At 47.3% G+C, this 6380-nt stretch overlaps 1 protein-coding gene across 2 annotated transcripts in view; it reads right to left on the bottom strand.

Moving 5' to 3' along the window:
• Nucleotides 1–5512, bottom strand: part of ARL14EP (ARF like GTPase 14 effector protein) — a 13660-nt gene extending 8148 nt beyond the window's left edge. Inside the window, exon 1 of one of the 2 annotated variants that reach the window (XM_006140651.3) lies at nt 5376–5512. The gene's annotated coding sequence lies outside the window, so the exon portion shown is untranslated. Of the gene's footprint in view, nt 1–5213; nt 5313–5375 lie in introns of those variants that run through there. The other variant, XM_014588872.2, reaches the window with a different exon arrangement.
• Between the last annotated feature and the right edge of the window lie 868 nt (nt 5513–6380).

Here is a 6380-nt window from a genome sequence, read left to right as displayed (position 1 = left end):
AGGAATGCAGAATCTCAATACGAGCTCCGGACCCACTAAATCAGAACCTGCATTTGAAAAAAGATGCCCAGTTGATTTGTAAACACATTACAGATTAAGATGTACAGCTTCAGATAATTCAATTTTAAAAATTACCAAGCATTTTCTCTATTTCATAAGGCATATTGAAGAAAAGAGAAACACTGAATCATGTACTTGCTTACAAGTACATGATGTTGCGGAGGAATGGGACAAGGAAAAGGGGAGGTTTTTTTTTTTTTTTTGGTGCTAGAGGGTCCCTGAACTCACTAGACAGACAAAAAAATAAAAAATAAAAAAAGGAAGAGGAGATAGCATCCCCCATGGAAAATGGTCATGCCAAAATCCCTTCCCCTCCAATTCTCCCTTTTTTGGGGGATTTTGGGCATGCATGCAAACGTGCCCAGCGTGTTTTTCAGCGACTGGGTCTGGGACTTGAACAGTACAGTCAGCCATGTGTAATCCAGTGGCATTAACCAGCATACCGCGGGCTGGTCCCAGTCATTTTGATCGGTATAATACCTATTGTAGTAATTCTCCTGGAAGAAATAAAACCCTTCTTCAAGATAACAAACAAACTAGTAACAAATGAAGAACCCTAAATTTGTTCATTTCAACCTCACTGATTTGGGACTGTCCCTCCTCCACCACCCACCTTAGGAAGATCTCACCATGATACAAACAAAATCCAAGTCTTCAAGTACTTTAAAAACAACACCTAATGATACTGACTTACAAACACTAACAATTAATTCCTAAATAGGTCAATGGGCTTAAGGTCTCTCTGTACAGATGTTTATATACTTATTTTCCATTTCCAATAGCAAAATACTTTCTGACAAACAGAATTTTACTTGAACCTTGTGATCCTGGTTCTTTAACAGCCATATTAAAGGAAATCATCCCCCAGGCCCAATATTACTTAGATAAAAATTCAAAGATGCCCCCTTATTTACCTACGATGAGGCAAAGACTCCCAAATTTTCCATTTTTGCCTCATTTACAAATTCATGAATGACTGTTGAGTTGCTTTTCCCCACTGATAAACTGGAACAAAATGCTCCTTAACCAAACTTTGTTCTCCTTCCCCCACATCTCTAACTTTGGCCAACCCTCAACCAGAGCCACCGAAGGAATGCATGGGAAAACAAACTGGCCTCAGATTCATTCTTGGACCTCCATCCTAAGAGACGAAGCCATCCTTCCATGGGGCTCCCTCACACCATCCTCCCTGGCAGTCTTCTCCTTTGCAATGCTTGCAGATCTCTTGGTCAGAGTTCTCCCCATCTCCTTATCTCCTTTCCCCTCCAGCAATAGTCCTTTAGAATAAAATCTGCCCTTACTAAGTCCATATTTGTTTAGCTCACCCATGTATTCTCACGCTGGGTGGATGTGCTTGTGTGCCCAAGTTCTGGAGAGGAGAATGGAGAAGAGACTGCAGTATGGCCATCCCCCCTGGGGGGGGGAGGTGATTTCTTGCTTTGTCTCTCTTTCTTTCTTTGCTGCACCCTACAGCAAAAACCTCTCAAAAAAATAAAAAATAAAATAAAATAAATAAATAAATAAATAAATAAATAAGAAAGCCATAGACAGGGACCAGCAGTTAGTGTAATGGAGATGTCACTGGACTCCCACGTAGTCAACTACAGTTTGAGTCCCAGACCTGGTGGCTTAAACTCATGCTGGGCGCGTGCGTGTGCGCACCCAAGATCCCTAGAGGAGAAGGGACTGCGGCGTGGCCATGCCCCTGGGGGGTGATTTCTCGCTTTCTGTCTTTTTGTCTCTTTCTTTCTGGCGAGCACACACGCCCTATAGCAAAAACCTCTCAAAAAAAAAAAAAAAAAAAAGAAAAAAAGAAAAAAAAAGAAAGTCATAGACAATCTAGTACTCTCTTCCAGAACATCCAATGGAACAAGTTTTGAATGTTCATAGCATAATATAATGTTAACTGTTGATGATGGTTTTTTGTTTATATTCTCAATTTTTTATTACATACTGTATATATACTTTTAAAAAATGGTTTTTGACATAGAGAATATATGCTTGCCAAAGAGAGATAGTGAAAGTGAGAAATCCCCCAAGGGAGGACGGCCATGCCACAATCCCTTCTCCTCCATTCTATTCCTGGGATTTTGAGCACACATGCACATGCACCGGGAGTGATTTTCAAGCCACTAGCTTTTTGAACTTGAACCAGAGTGGGCCATGTGGAATCTAGTACCTTAACCTACACGCCACCTGCTGGACCCAATATATACCTGCTTTTACAGACCACTGTGTACCCTGCACAATGAATAGATGTAAATCATAAATTACAGTAAATAGTTTTAAAAAACTTAAAGCCACGTTAACTTATATATATATATCTATGTGTATATGTTAAAATGTTGATTTCTCTTAATATAGGTTCTACTTTGTTATTAGTCTCCTAATTAGTGGGAGTAGCATTAGAGGACCAGTAACCAAATAAAATACAAATTGATACTTAATTTTTAGGTCAACTCATAAGTCTTTCTCATGAGGAAAATTTTAAAAATTTTCATAAAATGCCCCCTCCTTCCCAGCATACCGGTTAAGGCAACCAATCTCTTGGTTTGCGTCCCAGACCCATGAAACTCACGCTGGACACATGTGTGTGTACAAAATCCCACGAGGAGAGAGAGAGGGAGAAGAGACTGCCAAGTAACTAGCGGGGGGTCCTGCCTCTCTTGGGAAAGCATACACCCTCTGGCAAATTAAAAAAAGTTCCATGAAAAATGTTAGGTTTGGCACCAGCAGTTAGCGTAATGGCTATGTCGCTGGACTCCCACGTAGTCAACCGCGGTTCGCGTCCTGGACCTGGTGGCTGAAAACTCACGCCGAGCGCGTGTACGTGCGTGCCCAAGATCCCGAGAGGAGAATGGAGGAGAAGGGATTGCGGCATGACCATCCCCCCTGGGAGGTGATTTCTCGCTTTCTGTCTCTATGTCTCTCTCTTCTGTCTGGCGAGCGCATGCGCCCTATAGTAAAAAAAAAAAAAAAAACATTTCAACAAAAAAAGTTATAAAAGTTAGAGTTTTTTTTTTTTTTTTGCATTATGTCTTATAATCTATAAATGACCAGATTATATATTATTTATTGAAAATAAGATAATTTAATGTACCCCTATTACCAAAATCAGTCCTTTAGTTATGGACACACACATATACTAAAATCATACATCCTGCAACTATTAACGTTTCATGTCTATTTTCACATACTAAGTACCTCTGCTACATGAGAATAGATACAAACAGAAGAACCCAAAAGCCAAGATGAGGGTTCCAATCCTCATGACAATCCAGGCCCAAAAGGAAGTGGAGAGATAATTTAGAAGAAAAACATAGTCCCCAGTACCATTTAGACCTGGTTACAGTGCCTACAGTCAGGAAGTGCCCGGCTCAGTGCCGAGGGCAGACATCGTCTGGGTAATCGCCCCACCACCGTGCAGTCAGTACTGTACTATCGTCCGCACGTACAGAGGAAGGAGCTGAGGTCTCCAGAGGCAATTGAAGCCTGGCACGGTGCTGACTCAACACGCAAGCTTTTGCTAAATGGAACAACTCTTACAAAAGCACCCAAATTTTATTTTACATGAACTTTCTCTTGATTAGTTCCTAACAGATTATTCACTTAACACTTGGCTAAGATTTTTTTTTTGGAGAGGTTTTTGCTATAGGGCATGTGCGTTTGCCAGAACGACAGAGAGAGAGCGAGCGAGAAATCACCCCCCAGGGGGGATGGCCACGCTGCAATCCCTTTTCCTCCATTCTCCTCTCAGGATCTTGGGCATGCACGCACGCCCGCCCGCCCAGCATGAGTTTACGCCACTGCGTCCGGGACGAGAACCGTGTGACTACGTGGGAGTCCAGCGACATAGCCATTACACTAACTGCTGGGCCCCACTTTGCTAAGATTTTGAAACCCTTTCTGGCTTAGTCTTGGAACAATTTAGCAAATTCTCGTATTTCCCAACCTCATGTGCAACCTTTCCTTACTTCTCCACTCCTGAAAGGTCCAAGGCAGCAGAAGAGAGAAAAATAATTGGAATAATAATAATAATCGGGAAAACAATGAAAAGCTATTGGATGATGAAGATGGGGATTTTAATGTCTCTGTATTGACTGATATGCATGGTATTCCTTCTGGTAAAAGAAACGTAATACACTGTAAAGTTGTATGTGATTCAATGTAATATAAATAAGATTATGGTAATAAATACACAAATAAATAAATAAACAGATTCTTTCCAGACCAACACAGCATGAGCAAAGCTCTTCTACCTTGCTCTTCATGTGGCTAGACTTGCCAATATCCATTAACACTGTGGATGTCGAGTAAGTGATGATGAAACTGAGCTGCAAACATCTTGTTGAAAACACTTTCACCTCTTCCTACAAAACAAAACCTGGCCTCTAGCACAGGTCGCTTCTTCCAGTGCCACATACTGCAGGTCCAAGTGCTCTACCTACAGAGTTGACACTGCGGGCCTTCACTTCGTCCTTGGTCCTCGCGGGGCCAGGCCACGCTTGCTTACCCTTCCAGAGACCCCGCCAACGCCAGTGTTCGGGTCTCCTCCCTCTGGAGTCAGAGAACTGAAAGTTTTTCTCTATCACCTCTCAGCGTTGGAAACTCAGGCTACCCAGGGCTGGTCTCCGCATGGAGCATGGACCATAGCAAACAAGGAACTGCAGGGAATTCCCTCTCGCGGCACTCACGTGTCTGAATCCCTTACCCAGTGAGCTGGGGCGGGCCAGGGGCCCCGGGTGCTGCGTGCAGCCCTGAACTCGCGAACAAGCACGAAGCTGGCACTCGGTGGCACTTAACACCCCTCCGGAATAAACAGGTGTTCTGAAACTGCCAGCATTTCACGTCAAGAAGGCGGAATGCCCCCCCATCAACCGGCTTCGTCCGCGGGACCCAAATGTACCGCCCCACCCCTGCAGTGGCCGCGCGCTTAACACCCCCCTTGCTGGGCTGTACGAGTCGGTGCAAACCACCAGGCACCCCGGCTGAACCCCCACTGCTTCACTGTTCGGGGATGGGAAAAAAGTACTCGCCTCCGGCCTCGACCAGCCGGCTGGGAGGCAGGATCCTGACTTTAAAAACTGAAAACTAATGAGATTAAGACACACGCGGGGTTCAAGGGCACAAGAACACCGCTCAGCAGCACAGACCTACGTGAGCTCCGGGCGATCTCGGACTCACAGCCGGTCGAGAGCGGCGGCCACGGCCTGGACTCGGAGCCAGCGGGTCCCGGGGCCGCCGTCCGAGGCTGCGGGAGGCCCGGCCGGCCCGGCCGCAGCTGGGGCCCCTCGCGTGCGGGCGTCCTCTCTCACCTAGGGGACTTCCGCGCCGCCGCTGTCTCCGCCGGCCCGCTCCTTCCAGAGCCTTGCCGGGCCCTCTCCTCCGGGGATCGGGCAGAAGCGGTCCACACCCGTCGAACTCCGCCGACCGCTTCGCGGCTGGGCACCGCCCCCCCACCCGGACGCGGCGGAGGCTAGAGCGGCTCCGCGCCACCACCGAGAGGAGGCCTGGAGGAGCCTAGGGCAGAGCCGAGCCTCGGCCTCCGGGGGCGACCCGGGCGGAGCGGCGCAGTCGGGACGGCTCAGGGCCGCGCGGTGCTTCTCGAGACTCCGCTGGGTCGTCGCCCTGTCCTCCCCGAGGTTAGGGAATTGGGAGGCCCTGGGCGCCGCGCCGTAGGCATTTGGGGCGGCTTGTTGCCTAGTCTCCCGGCCTGTATGTGACCGAGTTGGAGCCCCGCGTTCCCTTAACCTCCCAGTAGGGCAGAGGCGACCAAAGGGCCCGGAGATCGGCCTTAGAAGGCCTCACTTCTTTCTTAAATTTAAATGGTTTTTATTTTCATTCAAGAAAATATACAGGAAGATGAATAAGATTCCTAAGGGAGGAAACGCCGTCCTGGGTCCTGCCGCTCGTTCTCTTTTCATTTCTAGGTCTTTTTTAGCGTGTTCAGCAAGTGTGAGAGGCGGATGGAGCGAGGCACAGCTCACTTTTTTTTTTTTTTTTGGTTTTTGGAGAGGTTTTAGCTTTAGGGCGCGTGCACTCACTGGAAAGGCAGAGAGACACAGAGAGAAAAAGCGAGAAATCACCCCCCCTCCCCCACGGGGGATGGCCACGCCGCAATCCCTTCTCCTCCATTCTCCTCTTGGGATCTTGGGCACGCACGCACACGCGCCCGGCGTGAGTTTAAGCCACTGGGTCCAGGACTAAGACCCCCGGTCAGCTACATGGGAGTCCAGCGACATAGCCATTACGCTGACTGCTGGTCCCGTTCACTTTAATTTCTAAGTCTTTTTTGGCGTATTCCGTGAGTGTGAGAGGGA

The sequence above is a fragment of the Tupaia chinensis genome, unplaced genomic scaffold (assembly GCF_000334495.1).
Source record: "Tupaia chinensis unplaced genomic scaffold, TupChi_1.0 Scaffold000037_9, whole genome shotgun sequence".
Lineage (NCBI taxonomy): Eukaryota > Metazoa > Chordata > Mammalia > Scandentia > Tupaiidae > Tupaia > Tupaia belangeri.
Note: the sequence above shows the minus strand (reverse complement) of the source record. Positions and strands in the feature narration are given on the sequence as shown.